Source organism: Nesoenas mayeri (genome assembly GCF_963082525.1).
Source record: "Nesoenas mayeri genome assembly, chromosome: 2".
NCBI lineage: Eukaryota > Metazoa > Chordata > Aves > Columbiformes > Columbidae > Nesoenas > Nesoenas mayeri.
In genome coordinates this window covers 115,402,547-115,423,548 of record NC_137543.1, presented here as the reverse complement: position 1 = coordinate 115,423,548, position 21,002 = coordinate 115,402,547, and the positions used below count along the sequence as shown (strand labels likewise).

Genomic DNA, 21,002 nt, shown 5'->3' with positions numbered 1-21,002 from the left:
TGCATCTCACAGGCTCTGTGTGAGGTGGTCCAGCAGGTTCAAGGCAGAGCGCACTGTGCTTATGAGGATGGTGGAGACAGGTAGGGCAAATTGGTAGGGAAGCTTGCACAGAGCTGGCTTTGCTGCTTTGAAGCCGCTCATACCGGAGCAAGCAGTGTAGGAAGTTTGCCCCATTTTGGCTGAGATGGTGTACAGTTACTGTGTTTTAGCAGAAAGCAAACACCTGCCTAGTAACTAGGATGTGGTCCATTACAACTAAAACAGTGTCTGTTTGTAATGTTCCATCAATAGCATTATTTCTAATCATTGTTATCTACAGTAATACAGCACGATCAGAAGAAGAGGTGACTGATGGCAATAATAGAAATGAGAATGCATGGTAATAAATGTCAGATGGGGAATACTTTTTTATATTAAAAGTACCAGTCTTTACACTTTCAGATTTACATACTCTACTCTAGGTTCTTACACCTTATTTAGTTACCTAAAATAGCAATGAACTCTCAGCTGTCTAGAGTATTCATATCCTTTGAAATTATTGGAAGAGATTTCATTCATTTGAACATCAATCTATGGGGCTTAAGTAACCTATATATTACTGATGTAGCTTTCTGATTTTGCGCATGTGAATTTCAATGAGAAAATTCAAAGGAATAGATACCTTGTCACTTTACTTTTTAATTATTTCCTAGAATTGGTTGAAAATTTTCAGCAAAACATGCAAGATACAAATCTCTGCAAAAAAATTTGCATACCTGAATCTAGCAAAAATGCTGTTGATGACAAAGGCTTTTTTTAGTCCTTTGAGTAATTTTCAGAGTAGAATGTTTTCCCTACTGTGTGCTCACGTGTTTGTTTATCTTTTGGTATTTAAGAAAGATTCCTCTGTAAATTTGTATGACATCATCAATGAATAAATGAGAAGTGCTGTTGTACGCTTTGTGTTAATAATTTGCCTCATTCATTCGTGGGTTTTGAGGCTGTGTTTGTGTTAACTAAGCTAGTGGCCACTCTTTAGTGGAAAATCTGAAAGCTGTCTCTGTCTCTTTCCCTGTTTTCAGGCACTGTTTTAAACACTTTAGATAAGTAGTCAAACTAAAGGTTGCGATTAATTGTCCAGAACATGGGAATGGAATGCTGATCTGGCATAACCCAAATGAGTTGCACTGAATTTGGCATGGAGCATAAAAGAAGGTGAAGTCACTTTTAATGATATGTCCCAATTCGTAAACAGGTGTTTGCCCAAGGGGAATGCACCAGAGTTACTTTGCAAGCATTATGGCAGCATGATTCACTGGAATATGTGAACATTTCTAACCCTTCCCTCCCCCAAAATATAGTATGTCAATCCTTTTAGCAATTCATGTTCAGTGAGGTATTGCTCGCAGCAGTGACAGAGATTGGATTCCAGAAATTGTGGCACTCTTTTTATCTATTAACCCATCTAATGAATGGTGTTTTAAAATTTGATTGGCAGCTTCTTCTCCTATCTTAATTAAATTGCTCCTTCACCCCAGTGTCTTTGAAGGACAGAGTCTTTGTTAAAGATGTCAAGTTAGTCTTTTATTGTTTGTTTCCATGGGGAGCAGAGCTTGTTCACAAGTGAGGATAAAGATGCAGAATCAAGAATATACTTGTTAAAACACTCTTTAAGGTCTTAATAGTGCTAACTGGGACAAAGAGGAAAATGTGCCCTGTGACATTAAGTTCTTCTCCACCTGAGATTCAAAGAGCTTGTAACATTTCTACTAAATCAAATTCTTTAGCTAGGATAAAGATTAAAAAAAAGGTAGTAAAGTTTGTTCTGAAAGTGTGAAGGCAGCTAAATGTGTAGAGAACTCGGCCAAAACGTATTCTGATTCATTGGTAGTACAGGGGCAAACCTTGCTTAATTTCCATTGAAGGGAAAATACCATAAAATCAACACAGTAGAAAAATAGTATAGGTGTTAAGGGGAAAAATGTTAATGGGGAAAATTGTTGATAAAGAGTCTGTTTATTTAAATATTTGGTTTTAAATTAAGTGAGGATTAGAAGGAAATTATTTTAAGTTCACCAATTGTAAGTTATTACGCTAATCTCCTGCAATTTGCATTTTAATATGCACCGGTAGGAATTACTTTCTTGAACCATTTCAAGGCTTTACTTGCATGTACATTTGACTTCAGAGGTCAAAGTGCACAATGCACAATTTGAAGTTCACTAGCGTTTCTGACGTGGATGTATTCCTGTTCATCAGAACCAGGTGGCTGTAAAAAATTATCTCAGTTTAATGAGACAGAATTTTCACTGTCTTAAAGAAGACATAGAAACCCAGTTAGAAACAATAAAGGTCATCTTACGCTGTTAGGAATGTATTTGCCATTCACATGAACTGCATGAGCCTAGGGGACCACTGCTTGTAAAATTGCCCTGTGTGATCACAGCTTTTTTGAAGGAGTTGTATGGATGCTGACCTATTTGCAAAAGATTTCTTTGCTGCACATTTAAATAATCTGATTAGGAGTTGTACTTTAGCACAGCCTGTAGTGGTGTACATTTTGTGCTTTATACTTTGGGTACATTTTTTATTTGCATTTTAAATCAAGCCGTTCTTTGTTTGCTGTCATGTTTTAATTAAGCTTGTATGCAAAATTTTTGATAATGACCTGATACCACTTAGGGAAATGAAGTCATAAAACTGCCCTTAAGCCTTGACGCTATAGTATAATTCACTGAGCTTAAGCAAAATTGCAGTATACATTTTATTAATAGAAGACCTTGTCTAAGAGTTACAAAATATAACAAACCAGAGTTAAAAATTAGGCAGATTAATGATTCAAATTAAAGACCATTCAACTAATGCATTCTAAAGCCATTACAAGTTGTGTTAGAATGAGAAAAAGTTCAGGCTACAGTGTTCCTAGCAGTGATAGGAAAAAAGTGATGGGAGTTTACTGCTCTTGATTTTTCTGTTACTTCTTGAACTAAACCAGTATATGACAGAAAAAGATTAAAGAGCCCAAATGATTTTTAAAATTGGGCATTTCTACATTAAAATAATTTCATGATCTGCCAAGCAGTCAGAATAAAGTTAGAAAGAAAGTGATGAAGACATAACAAAAGCATAAGCTTTTCTTGCTACCCGCACAGTACATGGCACCATGGGTTAATGTATTAGCCTTTTAATTATGGGGATCTTGTTCAGGTAATATGTGGAATGTATTTGTTTTGACAGGTATACTGGTCCCTGTTGTCAATCACCAATTACTTGGAACATCAATAGAAGTAGTTGTAATGGGTTATAAAGGAAAGCTCTTTACTTGTTTGGCTCCTAAAAATGCCTAGGAATAGGACCAGACAGAGAATTTTTGCCTGACAATTGCTTAAATTAAATGTTAATTACTTTCTTGAGAGAATGGTTTTCAGCAGTGAAAATGTGTCCCTAAAAATATCGTTTTCTGTATTATGTATAGGATATACATATTCTCCATATATAGAGTTGAATATACATATTGTCTCACTCTCAAAATATCCTATTCTATAAATATCCTACCAAGTATTCTCCCTAGCTGTGGAGAATAGAATCCAGGAACACTTAGTGATTGAATCCTGCAAATCATAACTCCCATGACAAAACCTGAGTAACAGCGGTGTCCTGGCCAGTTTTACAGGGCCATAGATAATAAGCAAAATCTGATCTTCCAAAGAAGCAAACAACTATTGAGTGATGCTGCATTACTGTGGAACATAACTGCCTGCATGCTTCCGGGTTACATGAAGCTTTTGTAATATAATCAGAAGTTTGAATAACGTAAAATATAGTAGGAAGTTCAATTACAGCCACCCAAGACTTTATTTGACAGCAGACTGAACATGAGCCAGCAGTGTGCCCAGGTGGTCAAAAAGGCCAACAGCATCCTGGCTTGTATCAGGAATAGTGTGGCCAGTAGGACTAGAGAAGTGATTGTCCCACTGTACTTGGCATTGGTGAGGTCCCACCTCGAGAATCCTGTGTTCAGTTTTGGGCCCCTCACTACAAGAAAGACATTGAGGTGCTGGAGAGAGCTCAGAGAAGGGCAACGAAGCTGGTGAGGGGTCTGGAGCACAAGTCTGATAAGGAGCAGCTGAGGGAACTGGGGCTGTTCAGCCTGGAGAAAAGGAGGCTGAGGGGAGACCTTATCGCTGTCTACGACTACCTGAAAGGAGGTTGTAGCATGGAACGTGTTGGTCTCTTCTCCCAAGTAGTGAGTGATAGGACAAGAGGAAACGGCCTCAAGTTGCACCAGGGAAAGTTCAGGTTGGCTATTATGAAAAGTTTCTTCATGGAAAGGATTGTGAAGCACTGGAACAGGCTGCCCAGGGAAGTGGTGGAATCACCATCCCTGGAGGTGTTTAAAAGGTGTATAGATGAGGCTCTTAGGGACGTGGTTTAGTGTTTATGTTAGGTTATGTTTGGACTTGATGATCCTAAGGGTCTCTTCCAACCAAAATGATTCTATGATATTGTAGCAAATTGAGAAGCACATCAGTATTATAGTAATAAATGCCGCCGGTGCTTTCAAGTGCATTTTACAAAGTGTTTATGTACTAAAGTATCTGTATACATAATAAGATGGTTTTCTCATGGCATGAAATCTGAGAACACACTGCTAATGAAATCATAATTTTCTGTTTATTTAAACTGACCTATTTTAAAAATTAGTTGCGTATGACTTTTTGGTGTTAACTTAAAGCAAATGGGCTGATATCTTGTTTATCAAATTTGTGGCATCAGATGTTCTTGAAGCAGAGAGGAATGGAAGGAAATAGAAATGAGAAAATTATCAACAACTATTTCAGTTGTAATTACATTTGTGACACACATTAAAGGAAAAGCTCTAAGAGTAAGTTTAGTGCAGGTGTGGGTTTTCTTTCCTGCAGAGGTATTTATGTGTCTTGAAGCAGTATCGGTCAGATTGAGAACAGAAGATAGGGATAAAAGACCACAGCACAATAGGGAAGAAACTGGCTTGATCCCTTGCCTATTTAAGTTAATTAGTTAATAGTATATCTTCAGCTTTCTTCTGATGGGTTTTGAAATGTGTGTGTAAGGGTCAGTATGCGGCAGCCATTCTGCAAACAAAGGTGCTAAAATATTATTTTGCATTTAAATCTTCAAGAATCTGAGAAAGAAGTTCCAGTTACCTGAGACTGGTGCGTTCATATTAGACACTTATTTTTTTCCATTATGAGTGTTACCTTATTGATATTTTTTTTTCCTCAGCTGTTATAACATAGTAACTTCAAGAAGCGGAAATGTCAAATATATATTCTTCACTGATTTAAAGGAAAAAGTTGAATTTTGATTAAATGGTCTAATAGTTTCTAGTAGTCACTAAGGAAAATATTAAACATTATTATAAACCTTTTAAAATCGTCAGTTTGGTTTATATATAAGAATTTTAAAGGTTTGGCCGAACAATTCCCTGTACAGGTGAGATTAGTAAGAAGTGACAAAGGAGGGTGGTTCCAGAGAACTGGGTAAAGCTGGTGTTCAAATGAAATAAAGGAAGACTGAGGCAAGTGTGAGGATGTTGGCCTGACATGAATCTTGGGTAAAGTGATGGAATGGCTGAAATGGAATTGTGTTAGAAAGTTACGTAGGAGTATAATATAAGAAATAATAGTTCATACAAATTTATGGAAAGATATGACATTTTTATTATAATCCTTTATTTATATGTTTAGTTTAAATTATTCAAATAATTTATGTTGAGTTTCTACCAAAGTCCTAATTGATTATATGCTATTGATTTTTATTATGTAGTGTTTAAGGAAAAAGCTATGTGTTAAGGATTCCAGGATTCCTTTTTATAACTACCATTGTTGTTAATTCTGCATAGTTTCCTTCCCATTTCTACTGTTTGTTATGGGTATTGTTTTGCAAAGTCACCATAAAAGAACAGGGGTACCAGAAGATAAAGGAGAGGGGGCTAAAACTGCACTGCTTTTCAAAGAGCTGTAGATGGATTTTTAACAGCTTTTTGTAAAATCTGTTCATATGTCATCTGTGAGGCATTGTCATTAAAGCTGAAAGAAAAGAGTATCTTGATGTCCTGTCAAACATAAGGTATGCTCCTAACTCATCTACCATTAGAAGTTATATCAAGTGACCAAACAACAAACTTTGAAATATTTTCATAGACTGATAATAAAGAAATAAGTTGAGAAATACCCAGTTGAAACATGTTGAAAATTGGAAGATATTTGGAAAGAAAACAAGTGATTATGGAGGGGTAAGACTTAAATGAAGCAGCAGAGGAATGGAGTGAGGCACTGGCTGATACCACATGGAGAAAAACAGATAAGAGAAGCACTCACTAGAAAAGACTAAATGAAAGAGAGCAGTTTCCAATTAGCAGGGATAATTACTGACAGAAGTACCCGCTTGCCATTTTGAAAGGGATTTTGTCCATCAGTACTCTGATAATAACTCCTGATAAGGGTAGTGATCTTCAAATGTTGAAAATGCTAAATATTAACTTCGGGGAAAAGAATTTTTTCATTTAATATGGAGCTACTTTTTGTCTAGTGAATTATTATATTGGATTAACTCTCTGCTGAAGTTTAGGGCAGTTTCAGTTTTTCTGTTTCTGTTAATATTTTTATGAATCATAGTGGTTGAATGTTTTGTCCACACTCAGAAAACTGCTATATAGGAATTTAATTATAGATTAAGAGTTATATATATTTAATATATTTATATGATATTATATATGATTTTGTGGTTAAGAATTAGGATTATGTATTGGAGGAAATGTATTTTACCAACTTGTTTACATTTTGCATTTGAAAATGTAAAATCTCAGTTATGCTGAAGTCAATGACAAAGCTTTCTTTGACTTAAGGAAAATGTCTGGCTTTATTAAAACGTACAGCCAATTTTATTTTTTATAATTGGTCAGTATTTCATTTTTAACAGATTTACTATAGAAGAACAGTGTAGCGAAAATCCATGTTTTTAGGTTTGTGAAAAAAAAAAAAGAGACTTGAAGCTTGACCTGCATAAACTGTATTTAAGAAATTTACTTAAAATTAATTACTTGTACAGTGCTCAGGGCATATTACAAAAGATGACTGCAGGATACAATGATTTTTATTTTCCAGACTTGTGTGGCATCTTACCCTAATGTTAACCACATCATCGAAACTTCCTGAAGCAATAACTTTCTAATGAGCATATAAGCTATTTGTGTATAACTTGGCACATAAGCACTGTGACCCTCAGTTACCAGAGGCATGTGAGGTGTGTTCTAAAGTGTAGTTTTTAAGTGTTACTTGTTAATACTTTTGGAGTAGTATAGATGTATATTTTACTTGAGGCTACAATGTACAGTGTTCTGTTTCAAAACTTGCTTGCTATGTGAATTCAGTGTACTGTTGACTGCTATAAAACTTCAGGTTCAAACAAAAATGAAGATTTTTGCAGTATTCTAAAATCACTCGCTTCCATCACAAAATACTGTTTACCTGTAGCTTTTTTGATATTGTGAAGATGTCCTATCTGTGGCACAGAAAATGGAAAACAATTTAAAATAACTTTAATATGGTATGGTGTTCACATGCTGACCTTGTTCATGTATCAGTTGAAGCAGGGGAATTTTGTTTTCTGTGGATAGGCACCCAAGGGTCCAAACAACTCTCACATTGATCCTTTCTTTCTTGCTTTAACCACCTGTCCCCCAAATAAAGGATACTTGTTTGTTTGGGGGTTTTGTTGATTTCTTTCAAACATTACTTTGTTTTAAAATAAAGCATGTGATATATTGACTTAGGTTGGAATGGCTTGTTTCAATGAGGAAAGAAATATTCTTAACAGTTTCTAAGTAAAGCTTTAGTTTCCTTATAGCCAGAATTAGTTAACTTTTGAGCTGTGTAGATCATGAATCCAAAACCAAAGGTACTAAAATTTTGTTCTTAAGGGAACTAAAATGTCTGTGGTTAATTTAGATTGGACCACTTTCTTGGCTGCTTTTGTAGATTTTAAACATGCTATTATTCACATTAAAGGAAAGTGGTGGGAAATTTGTGTCTTTAGTATTGTGCTACTATGCGGGAGAAATTTTTGGTGAATACCAGTATGTAACATGCTTTGAACTGCTCAGTTATTCCCAGTCTCCTTTTTCAGTTTCCTCTGGACATTATGCTTTTGCTGCCAGGTGAAGACCTGACTGAGAATTCATGCCTTGATTGTGTACACACATCAAGAAACCTATTGTCCTTTAGGGGTGCATTGATGAGAAGTGGATAAAGGGAGGGAGGGTGGACTTCTGTAGTTATTTATAGGACATGAATTGTCAAGCAGGAGTTGTGGAAAATGGAACCTAAGTATATCATGGATAGCTTTGTTTGTGATCCCAAGGAATTATTTGAGGTGTGTGTCCAATGTCCAAGACAGGGAGGGCTGGTAAGTGGTGTGATGCTATTCTCTCGCCTTAAGTGGCTGTTACAGGTTTAGAGTAGTGCTAAATGACCTGACAGTCTTGGGGATAGCTTTATTTTTTACTACGGAATAAAGCAATGATGACTGCTTTCTTCATGTATACTTTTGAATAAGAGTGAGATTTCAGAAAAGCGTAACTTAGAGGTGCAGGTTTTTTGTGTATTGTTGAAACTACTTCACATACCATGCCTCTGTATGTTGGGAGTTCAGTCATTCTTCTGGGATGAGGAACGCTAATCAGACAAGTGATACGCAGACTGTAATGTAGTACAGTTGCTGTAAAGCGGTAGATAAAGCTTTGTCAACTGAGTATGTACAGAGGAAGTCAAAGTGCTGGTTAAGGAAACCTCAAGTGTGTACATAGTTATCCTTGACTGTGATGTGACAAAGAACCGGTGCCTTTAACTGAATTACTTCCTTGTAGGAAGTGATGGAAATAGCTCCAAATGACAGTGAAAGGCTAGAAATGTTCCTCCTGTGGAATTAACAAGTTATGTCTGTGTAGGAAGTTACCAATATATAAATGATAAAATTATTTACTATGCTTTGTTAATTTGTAAATATAAAAACTTCAAACAAGATCCTTCAATGCTCAATGCAGCGTTAAGTTGCTATTTTTCAGAATTTTCCCTTGAATTCAGTACTTCAGTTTTAATGGAAACGTGAAAAAAAAACATTATGATCACATGAAATAGCTTGTTCTCTGTATTTTTGCTTGAGTCTTGAGGTACTGTGAACAGTGGGAAAAAATGCCATTCATAGGCATATGTATTGCAAAAAATTATTCTTAGCCTGTTTCATTAGTACTTAAGAGATGATCACTAGCTCTTGCCTACAAATGCTGTATTAAGGACAGGTGATACTGTAACGATTAAAATTTGCAGTGTACTCCAACTTTTATAACTGTTAAGGACAGTAAGAAGGGTCTTATGGAGACAAAGGCACTGAAAGTTAGATAGCTTCTGTGGTTTAAAAAAAATATGCAACAATCCCTCTGTAGTTTATCAAGGAAATTAAGGGAAACTGGTCACCTCATCTTAGAATTTGTTTTTGGGGAGCTCACTCTGTTTTAAACATCTGTGTTCTTGTATTTGCACCAAAAAAAAATGGAAGGCTGCGTATCTTCCTGGTTCTTCATGGTTTCTTTGCTCTGTAAGGGCAGCAGACGCTTTGTCCAGTTCCTTTACCGGTAAGCTTTGCAATGGAATTATTTATTTTGGGAAATATTTTTTCTTTTATATTTTCCCCTAGAAATTTTCCATTTAGAAAAGAACATAATGGTGGGTTCATTTTCTCACTGCACAGTGGCTTTTCTTCAGTACTACTTCCCAAAGGAATGGTACTCAGTAATTCTCTCCAGTCCAATCATTTAAGGAACCTGCCAGCTGTCCGTGACTGATGGAGCTCAGTAAGTTTGTTCTACACCCGATGTGAGGTTTTATCTATTTTTATATATTTTCATCATTAATTTTTGACATGTGGCTCAGCATCCCTCTGAGGGAAATGCTTACACAGAACCTGTCGATGCAGTCTGAGTTCAGCCACACATACCTGCAATGTAAACCTCAAATGCCATCTATGGGCTACGAAGCAGACTCCAAGTCCCTTTTGGTAACAGTGGAGGCAAGCACTGGAGATGGTCCTGAAAAAGGTTGAATATGAACAATTAATGAATATGAGTGAAAATAGACAAATGTTTTTCCTTAGATTCCTGCCATTTTATTCATATTTAATTCTGCCATCATTCATAATGAATTATTTTTTCTTAGCAGATGCTTAAGGAAGAGATGGTTGCTACTCTATTAGAGGATGTTACCGTAAATTTAGGTCGTGTTTCTGAGCTCCACCAACTTGAAACATCAAAGTGAATTTCTTCTGATATTTGGCCAACTTATTTAGTCATCCCTCCAGACAAAACGTTTATCTGGATTGTTGATCTACAGTGTGGCTAGAATGTACGCTACCCAGATGTGTTTTCCTAACTTTGATGCAATAGAATAAAGCAAACATAAGTACCCTTTTCAATACATTTTGTTATGACCAGTAATGGTTCAAACTAAGTTAAAACTATTAGATTTTACTGAACCCCGGCATGAACTTCAGCTGTATTACATCAGGGGAGCAATACAAATGTTTAAATTGAGCTATTTTTGAAAGGAGAAACTTGTCTTATCAGAAAGCCTATCTCAGCCAAAATCAGTAAGAGCATTTGTTACTAATTTAGTGCGATGTGTATGCATGTGGTTATATATTAGCGTTGAAAAACAAGGTCTTTCCTCTCTCCGTAATTGAGGGTATTATTTAATAATCCAAATCCATAAACTTCTGCTCAGACAATGAGGAGTTATTTCTAGATTTAAAACAGAGAAATTTCCAAGGTTAATGATCACATTTCAGACACTGAAGCATACCTGACACTTCCTATCTCTTTCTTCTGCTCCCCTCCTTCTAGCAGCCCCAGTGGGGATCTTAGTCTAGGTCAGCAGGACCTGAAAAAGACCTTACATATCTTGTGCCATCTCCTCTATAGACTCAGCTGCCTGTTAGAATAAAAGAAAAGTCAAGGATTGAGATGTTTGCATGGAAGGCTGTGATATAAATGCATTAATTCTTGTGCATTTGATGGTATGGTAGGCTGTTGAACGCTTTTTTCCTTCATGGAAAGAAAGACTGTCTTCTAGGAAGTAGAGTTGAATTGAACTTTGGATCTTGTTGACTGTGGCTCCAAAGCCTTTTTGAAGGTGAGCGATTGTTCCCCCTTTAACTCTAGGTTGGCCTCTAGGTTGGCCTGAACTGTCTTGCTTTTCTGACAGCATACCAGGGTACACAGGTGGTGAGGCTAGGTCAGAAATGTGTTTATCTCAAAAACTGGAGAGTTTGCCACACAGCTGTTCCTTCAGTAGAGAATTGGTGCTAAACATATGGGAAGGAGTTTCTTTAATTAGTTTGTTAGCTCTTCTTTGTTTTAATTGATTTTAAGGAAAAGAACAACGTGTGGGTTATGAATGGAGTTAGCAGTTGCCCTACTGAAAGCAGGGAAAAGTCATATTTGGTTGAAGGACTTTTGCCTATGATGCTGATTTTGAACTCTTTTTTTCAGTACATTTCTCAAAGGCTAAGAGATTGTAAGTGCATCATTAAATAATGTATTTTTAAATTAATGTTAGAAGGCCATATAGCTTTAGATATGTAAAAAAGTGCAGCAGGAGAACAACATAGTATGTTATGATTAATAATAAAGCCTCAGTCCTGTAAATATGTACATGTACATATAATATTGGTGTTTACTTTACTGGACACCAATCCATAGCCTAAGGTGAGACATACTTAATCAGAATAATACTGTGATACAGTAATTTTTAAACAGTAAAATAATTACTAGTTTTGCAGCTCATCTTATTTTGAACATAGGATGAACCAATTTGGGGGACAAACATTTGCTTATTTTAGTTTTATTTTTTTATTTCTGCATAAGTTCTAACTCATAGGCTTAACTGGCAGAATGCATTGCCTGAGTTTATTGGTTGGCTAAGGCAGGTGTACATGTAAAGAAAACTGCACTTGATTTTGTTCCTGTGAGCTTTGTGCTTGTGAATTAGCAGAGTATTTCAGGTGGGAATGTTCTTAATTTGTCAGCTTGAGAGAACAAAGTTAGATGGTGCAGTTGCAGGTGTGCAGAATGAGCATCATTTGCCATTATGTGTAGCAGAATGAATCCGGTGACCTAAAAATCCGTGTTCTTTTGATCAACACCTGAAGAGTTGCCATTGGATACACTGTAATGTTACTTCAGGTAGTTCCTTTTTTTTGTTCACTTTTCTATAGGTGAAGGGTCCTGTAAGCTCTTTGTTTCTTCATTATTAGGTTAAGTCCACCTGCTGTGTGACTTGTCAGTAGGATATTTTTGATCTATCAGTACTTCTCATACCCCCATACAATGAAATCTGCATCACTGAAAGTAATCACACTTGTATGGCAGTAACTGTTGGCATAGAAGTTTAATGTCATACGAAGTAGGCTGCAGCTCAAGTTTGCAAAGGTTATTTGCTGGGTATTGTTTGGGGAGCAAGCATTATTATGGCCTGTGCTGTACTTCGTCTGTGGAGGAGGAACACAGGAGTCTGCTTGCTCTGAAACTTACTGCTGTGGCACCTTGCATCAACAATGAGGTTTTACTTGCATTAAATGACACTTTTGAAACCATCTTTCTTTGCTAGTAAATCCAGTAAAATCTGGTGAACTCCAATATTTTTTTTGCTGAATTCTCCTCAAGTTTTATGCAGACTGTTTTTGACTGGGTTTTATGAAATCTGCTTTTCATCATGATGTTCCTCTGTTTTGAAATGGTTATGTCTCTTTCAGGAAAAAAATTAAAAGGAGAACTTGTACTTCGAAGTATTCAAGCAAGGATTTAATATATTATGTGACCTTTGCACTTTGACCTGAGAAGCCCATTTTATTTCCAAATGTACTGGCACGTGTTCTCAAGATTTTACTATTAATAGAGAAACTCCATAAAGTGTCCCAAAATAGAAAAGTAATTTTAATGAAGGATGTCCTGAAATCAGTGTTGTAGTTAAGTTTGAGCTTCTAATTAGCCTGCCATCCATTTTCTTTGATTGATGTATTTGGAATTTGTTTCCAGAGTTTATTATTTTAATTTAAACATTCTTATTCTTACTGTTACTCCCAGGCACTGTGTTAGCAACCACAATGTTTTTTAATAACTTAAAATTAGATGATAGCTCAACCTGAATGGGGAATTAGGTGGGCAATTTTCATGGCTTGGAATTTAGTATAGTACTTCACTGTCTTGACTGTCTTGCTGATTTGTTTGATATTGATACTTTTATTGTTAAAGGTGTTAGAAGAGAATTTGCCAGACTGGCTCTGTTTTCATCTACATAGGTGGAAAAATATATTATGCGTTAGTTGGATTTGCATTTCCTGACCTTTTTAAGATACTTCTGTCAATATTCTTCTTCATTATTATAATAAAATATAAATAGGAGATGAACCTGATTTAGGAGATGTGTTTTACTGTGTACTTTCTGGGAAGCAATGATTTGTGGGTTTATTCTAGGCTTCTAAAACTACACTCTTTGCCTAACATCTAACATGCTGCAAATGCTTTTTCCCCCCTCTAGGTGCATATGACTGGTCACACTGAGAGTGGTGGTCTTCAATAGGATGAATTCTTGCCCTTACTGAATTGGTGCAATGTTTCCCCTGAAGTTAGCAAATCCTTAATTCTGCCCATTGAGCTTCGCTGTATGTAAATGTTTGCAGAGTAGGATCCAATGTGTGTCTCTTGATTTCCTGGTCATCCACAGACTCCTTTTGTTTGAAATACAATTAGAAATTTGCAAAATGAGGCCCTTGTTAGTTTTTAAACTGTTTAAGTTCATGGCTTATTTTAATACACACAGCATGCAACTCCAACTTTTAAAATTTGTTCATTTGCTGTAAGTTTTTTTTAGCCATTGTTACACAATACCATATATTTGGTGATACAAACTAAGCTCTCCACCTCTGTATCTCCATTTAGCTAACGTTTGGCGGTATTTTTTTTTTTTTATATGTTGCGGCCAATTCAACCGCAGCTTCACAGTGAAACTCTGTCTTCAATGTTCATTGACTATGAGAGATTCTGTGACATATCTGTGTGTTGTTTAGTACATCCTTTGCTTAAATGGAACTTTTGTTTTGAAGGGGTAAGCAAAGGATTCATAGTAACTCACTGACTTCTTGGGTTTTGTGTCATTTCTAACAGATGTTATTTCATTCAGATAAGCTACTAATTTTATAACTCTGCTTTTAAATTTGGATTTTATAAGAAACCTATGCATTTTGGAATATGTTTGTAGCCTTCCTTCAAGAATATTTTTTTCCTCATCTTGGTATTTAATAGTTGTACCAAATAACAAAAAGTTATTCACTTGTAAACCTGGCTGCAGTATTACTTGAGGACAGGCTATCAAGAGGTCAGGTGTCACATATTTAGTAAACTTTGTTCTATGTATTCTTCCTATTGATGATACTAATTTATCAGGCATATAAAAATGCTATAAACCCCTTAAAAAACACCACCAACAACAAACAAAAACTAAAACAACAAACAAACAAGCAAATAGAGAAAAGTAGATTAATCAAGTTAAAATAATGGTAACTGTAGTTCTTATCACAGATGGAACACCACGAACAATAGGAATTCTTTGTTTCTGTTGCTGTGGATTTAAACAAGGAAGCTCAGATAATGAGAGTCAGCGGTATGAAACACCAAGATGTCTTTAGATAAAACCAGTAAACTGGCAACAGTGATGCAAACAAGCAAACTTACCACTAAATAAGTATTGCTAAGGCAGAAGAAAAATTCAAAATTGATTTATACTTATGAAGAGCTGCAGGTTTAGACTTAGACGAATATGAATATGCTTCCTTTAATTAGATTGTACCCGTTTAAAATAGAGCTAACCAGCTGGTCTTCATGCTTGGATTTTACTGGCATAGCTTGTTTCAATACTTAGTTCAGACAAAACAGAATTGCCTACAGAGCAGGGTGACATTGATCTTTCAGGGTTTTAATGTGGGTTTAAGTGTATTAATGATCAGTACTTTGGGTACCCAGGTTCTGAACCCACTAAATATTTTGCAGTAATTTAATAAAGTTCTAGTTAGAGTATAGTGGTATAGATAAAAGCTGGGAGAAGAGAGACTTGTGAAGACAAAGGAATAGCTTGTTTTTTTATCTACATCTCTTTGTAGCTGAAATGATAGTTCCTTTATCCCAGAAGATTTTCATATTAAAATCATTATTAGTTTGTAAAATGAAATAAACAATGCAGCGTGACTCTCCATTATAGTAAAACACTATCACTTTGGTTTGTTGAGATAAGACAGCTTTGATATATGTGAAGACTCAAAAGAGGGTTCTGAATTTAAACAGTACAGGCATTTGGCTCTTACAGAGCGTTTAAGTTGACTGCCATCTTAACCTGTGCTGTGCTTGTAGATGGTACTGCTTCATGGCAAATTCCAATTTAGAAAGGTGCAGTAGAGCTGTTAATGATCATTCTGTCATGGAGATAACACAGAAGAAAAAAACATGCAAGTTCCCTTGTCAATTTGAGTATTTCCTTAATCTGGTTGGTTTAGTTTGCAGACGCACAGATTGCTCTAGTAATTGCCTGTGATGATCAATAATTTCACATTCATCAAGCGAGGCAATAGAATTTCAGGAGGTAGCTGGATGCATCCAGATAAAGCATGGGTCGTCCTGCTGCGACATCTTTTGTCTCCACTATCTTGTCAGATCCGAGGTCATGTTGGGCTTCACTTGGAAGCTGAGTATTTGGTGTCTAGTGAATCAATGCTTTATTGTCATCACGGTGGGTCTATGCCACAGCTTTTTTTAAAACTGTCGTCATGGTTAGCACTAGCCAAGGCGTTCTTACAGAGGTCAGATAATTGTGGCCTGAGGTACTTAATCCCCACATCCACTCTCAGGCACCCATCGCAGTGCTATGGGAATGCTGCAGCTTTTAGAAGAGCAGGAGTGACATGGTTGTTCTTTCTGGTGACGGAATGTTTGATAAAGATCACTCTCTGACATGGATATCTTCGCCTGCATTCCATAAAGCTTTAGTCACCTGTCAAAAGTTGTGTGCACAATGGTTGTGGAGGTAGATGGTCTGCACAGGGAATCTGGCTGCTAATCGCTGTTTTGTTACTTTGTGAACTACTTTCGAGTATTGCTTGCTAAAAAAATAAAAAATGTTTAGTCCCAGAATAAGAGATGATTCAGGATTTTGTTAATTAAATTGATAGTATCACTTGTCTTACCTGTTTTAAAGGTTTGCTTTGCTGGTGTCTTAGCTTTTGTATGGGGCTGCATGCCATGTATGCAAGGTAAAAAAAGTGTCTTGTGAGGAAAAAATGTTTGACTTTAAATGCTTACATGTTCTGTGTGAACTAGGATATGTGATGGAGACTTCTTAAAACCACAATAAAAATGTAATGATTTAGCGACTGAATTGGGAAAGGGTGAAGTAGAGTAGAACTAAATGTCCTGTTGCAATAGGAATGAACAAGCAGTAATCCTAGCTTTTCTCAGCGCTCTTTTTTTCCCCCTGCTTTACATACATTAAAATCCCGGTCTATGAAGATGTAATTTTGTTTAAAAATAGTTGGAAGAAGTTGGATCAGTTAAGTACCTTGCAATAAATTATTCCATATTAAGATAAGAATGATTGCAGAAAAAGACCTGTGAGCTTGTGATCTCTCTTTTTGTGTGTATAATTGTGTGCTGAATGGCTATTTTGAAACCAAGTATAAAGGCTTTGATTATGGATAAACTTACTGTGGAGTACATAATAGTTTTGATAATTCATCATCGCTGTGTCCACTTCAGAATAATTACATTTCTATGTTATTTTCCATATTGGAACACATACTCAATAGAAGACTTACTCCTACTTAAAGGAGGGATGAATTGTAAAGAGATTCTGTAATCCTTAAATGTCAAACTTCTGCTCTCTTCAAACTTAATTTCTGCTAAAAATGAAGATACTTCAAATTTACTAGTAAATCTTGAATCACCGTTAGTTTACAGTTTTCAAATGCATGATGTCTTATAAGGTCTACTTAGCAATGAAGAAAGCATGGAGAGAAATCATTATACTTGAATGCTCAAGGCCGAAAACATGAGAAATGCTCCATGCTTGGAAATTATTGCACTCAAATCCTGGCAACAGTGTTAAGGAGTGAAGTTCTCAAGATTATAAAAATACTTCTGGATTTCAGCTCTACCTTTGCAACTGTGAAATTTAGTAAAAATCTTAACTGTGTTCTTAATTTAGAGAATGATTCTTCTTTCTTTTCTTTTTACAACATACCTTCATTAACAACTGCCTGTACTTTGCTGTAGGTTCGTGTATTGGAACAGAACAAGAATTTGGTCAGAAACATTTAAACAAAAGAGAATATAAATGAAAAGCGGACCTTGATCAGTTGTAAAAATATGTCTAAAATCTTTGCATCTAAGCTACAGTTGAGGCTGCCACTTGCAATGTATTTTTCCACCTGCCCTGTGAAAAAGTGAGACAGGGATAGATCTGTTTAGAAAGATGATAAAATAGATTTTAGCTGAGCACATTGAACATTTACTGAGAGAATTGCAGATACAGTTGAGAAATTACGGAGAAACCATGACTGAATCTAAGGATCGCAGTTTGCAAAGAGTATGGATTCTTTATTCTCCTCAACTATTGTAAAATACAGTTACAGGTAATGTTCAGGTGAAAATAAAAATAATTAAAAATGCAAATGTCATGGTTTTAGTACTTATTAATCCTTAAACTCTGCAAGTGTTTGAATGAAAAACCCCAGAATGCTACTAAAATTTATAGCTGATGTCCTGGGTGATATTTAGTGTAATTTTCCTTTGTATGGAAAGATCTCCTTTTTTTTTAAAAAATATATATTTTTCCCCTCATATTAAGTATTTACTGTGAAACCGTGTATTGTCAAAGTATCTTTAGTCCCAGCTGCTTTCTGTGTTGCTTTGGCTTTCAGTTCTCAGCGTATCTCAAAGGGTGCGGTTTTTACAACATTTTTTTCAGTCTGTGTTAGAGGCTTTTTTAAAAACTCCAATGACTCTGTGTGCCTTTATTATTGTATGGTAATTCATATTGTATTGTTCTGGATATTCCAGATCTCAGAAAGCTATATTAGATCACTTCTTCATCTATTGACAGAATAATTGGTACTTAGAAATGGTTTCTTCCCTCTTTGGTTTCTCTGCAAGTGTAAAGTAGAACTTGTGTATATGCAGTCATGTAAAGATTTAATTGCTATATGTTTCAGTGACCTGCACCTCTCCTTTAGAAACTTAGGCCTATTACTGATCTACTAGTTGTTTGTATTATTGTGCTTTCAGAACTGTAGAATTTTGTGCCAAACTCTTTTACCAGTTGTACTTTTTTTGCCATTTTTTATGAAACTGCTTTCAAAATAGCTTATAGGCTCGGTACATTAGGTATTGTTTGGGAATACTGGGATATTTGTTTTACATCTGTAGCCTGTGAAAGGGTGAGTATCTCCTTTGTTCATGGCTATAAAATGGAAAGAAAGCCCATTCTGACATGCAAGATCCTTAACGTAAAAGGCCATGCCAGTTACTTCTCTTTTATGCTGCTGAAGTATACAGTACAATGTAAGTTGAAATATAGCACAGAGTGAGAAGACAACCTGGGAATTCATTAATCAGTCTACACAGTGTCCTTCACCTTTGTTGCGTAAGTGGGGTTCGGGTCGTGATCACACAAGTGCAACAAGTGCAACTGCATTTTCTTGCTTCTTCAGTATAAATGCTATTAACTGAGCATTATCCATAATCAGATACATCTAGCTTGCCTTTATTCCAAATTCCAGGAATTCTGAATTTATCCATTGCACTATGCCATCCAGTAACGATATTATAGGAACCATAATGATGAATGTCATCAGCGTGTTAAATTCATATTAGCATATTTTTCTTCCCAGAGTTCTCAAATGCATATTGGACAGGAAGGGTGATTAGATATTTGAAGGGTGCTATTAGACTGAGGAGAACTTGTCTGCTGTTGTTGCTTGTCTCCTCAGAAAGATGAGGCTGTGTAGTGCATACAGTTACTGGTTATAGTGGTCAGATGCAACTGATGTGGGTTGGGTACTATGTAAGGTTGTGTTTGTCATGTAGCTTTGTCACCCAAAACTGTTGGAAAGTAACTGCAGTAGGGAACTCCCCCTTGTGCAGAACATGAGGTATGAAGAACATCAGGGCTTTGGTCTGACCAAACGGAATGCGAGCACGATTACATCAAGTGACATGTCTGTGATAACTGTTACTCTCCTCTAACAAAAGTATGTCATACTGGTTTCCACTAGTTGGGATTGATTTCTGACTTCTTCTTTGCATGATTAGCTGGGCGCTCTTTTTTTGTGTGTGTGTGTGTATGTGTGTGTTTTGTTAGTTGGCTCTGATCTATGTAGTATTTGGACTCATGAGTGTCCTGTGGGTTCTTCATTTTATTTGGAAACGTTGCATTTTAAAATCTAAAACAAAAGCTATTAACACGTTTTGTTTGAAATGTTTCATATTTATAGTTCCCTAAAATTCTGTTTTCTTTATCTTCCCAGTCACATGGGAGCTTGGAAGGAACACACACACATCTCTAATGCCAGTATTGCAGATTAAAAATAGTTTTCCTCCACCAAATGCTAACAGCTGGTTGGCTTTGTTTCCCGCCTGAAGATGCATCATATAGTATTTTCATTTTCCTGCTGTTGCCAATTGTTAATGGATCAAGTTCTGCAAGTTTTGCTCTGTAAATTCTGTTGTAATACTAATTACAGTGTAACTGCATTTCTGTGAGGCTTTTCACAACTCCAGTCAAGCACCCATTACCTCATCTTGAAGATAAATAAACAGAAGGAGAAAGTGGCTGAGGGAGATGCTTTGTGTTGATTTAAATGACAGTGAAGATAATCAGCCCTGCTGTAAGCCAGGTATTATTGGGTCAACATGAAGATGTAGTGGCATTCAACAGAACAGGTCTTGTAGGTTGGGCTCTGCCAGGATAAACCCCTGACCTTTGTTCCTTTCTTTTAGCTGAAGTAATTGAGTGCAAACACCATGGAAAATCTCTTATTGTCGTGTTTAAATGATAGCAGTTGCATATCAAAATCTCTGTCATCTTCACTTTTCACCAGTAATATAAGACGTCTAAACATTGTATTTCAAGGAAGAAGGCATCTATAGTAATATTTTCCAAAATATGTTGTGTGTGGACAACATTATATACAATGACAAGTTATATCTGAACTGAGTAGAATATAATATAATAGCTTTTGTTTTTCAGCATCTTGAAGTACTCAATAAAACTGTCTTACCACCTTACAGGAACTGAATCTGCCATTTTATTTTATTTTGAAAATTCTTTCATAACGTCTGGTGGTTAAAGTGGTATTGCCTTCTTATACATGATCCATACTCTTTATGTTTTGGCATAAAAGTTGAAGCAAGTAGTGCAAGACATGGAGAGACCCAAGAGTTAATAAAATAACAGATGGCAGTTATGTTCATTTGGAAATAATTATATACTGCATTTTTAGTTCCATAAAATAAATGTGTTGGTTTTAATTAAGAGAGTAGGCCTACTGGTCATACAGTGATTAGTGTCTTACGTGGCATAAACCTGCAAGTTAGCTTGTTATAATGTAATATGTGATATGATGGGGATCAATTTCAGGAATGCCTTAAGAATATGCTCTAAACAGCATTCTTTCTACACTAATTGTACTAGGTAGATTAATCCTGTTGCCATATGGATTTGAAATATCCTTGGGTGTGCAAAATAAAAATCTATGTAAATGATAACTCATGTAATACTCTGTGATCTGTGTTTATGGAAAACAGAATTCTTCAGGATCTTCTAAAGGAAAACAAGAGTGTGCCAAAGTTAATTTCAGTGTTGAGTGTTTGTGGATGGTAAAATTGT

The 21,002-nt window shown here is 35.9% G+C and overlaps 1 protein-coding gene across 1 annotated transcript in view; it reads left to right on the top strand.

Annotated features, from left to right (window-relative positions):
• The window catches only part of BBS9 (Bardet-Biedl syndrome 9), a 343,165-nt gene that overhangs the window by 113,404 nt on the left and 208,759 nt on the right, over window positions 1-21,002 (top strand). The window lies entirely within an intron of this gene.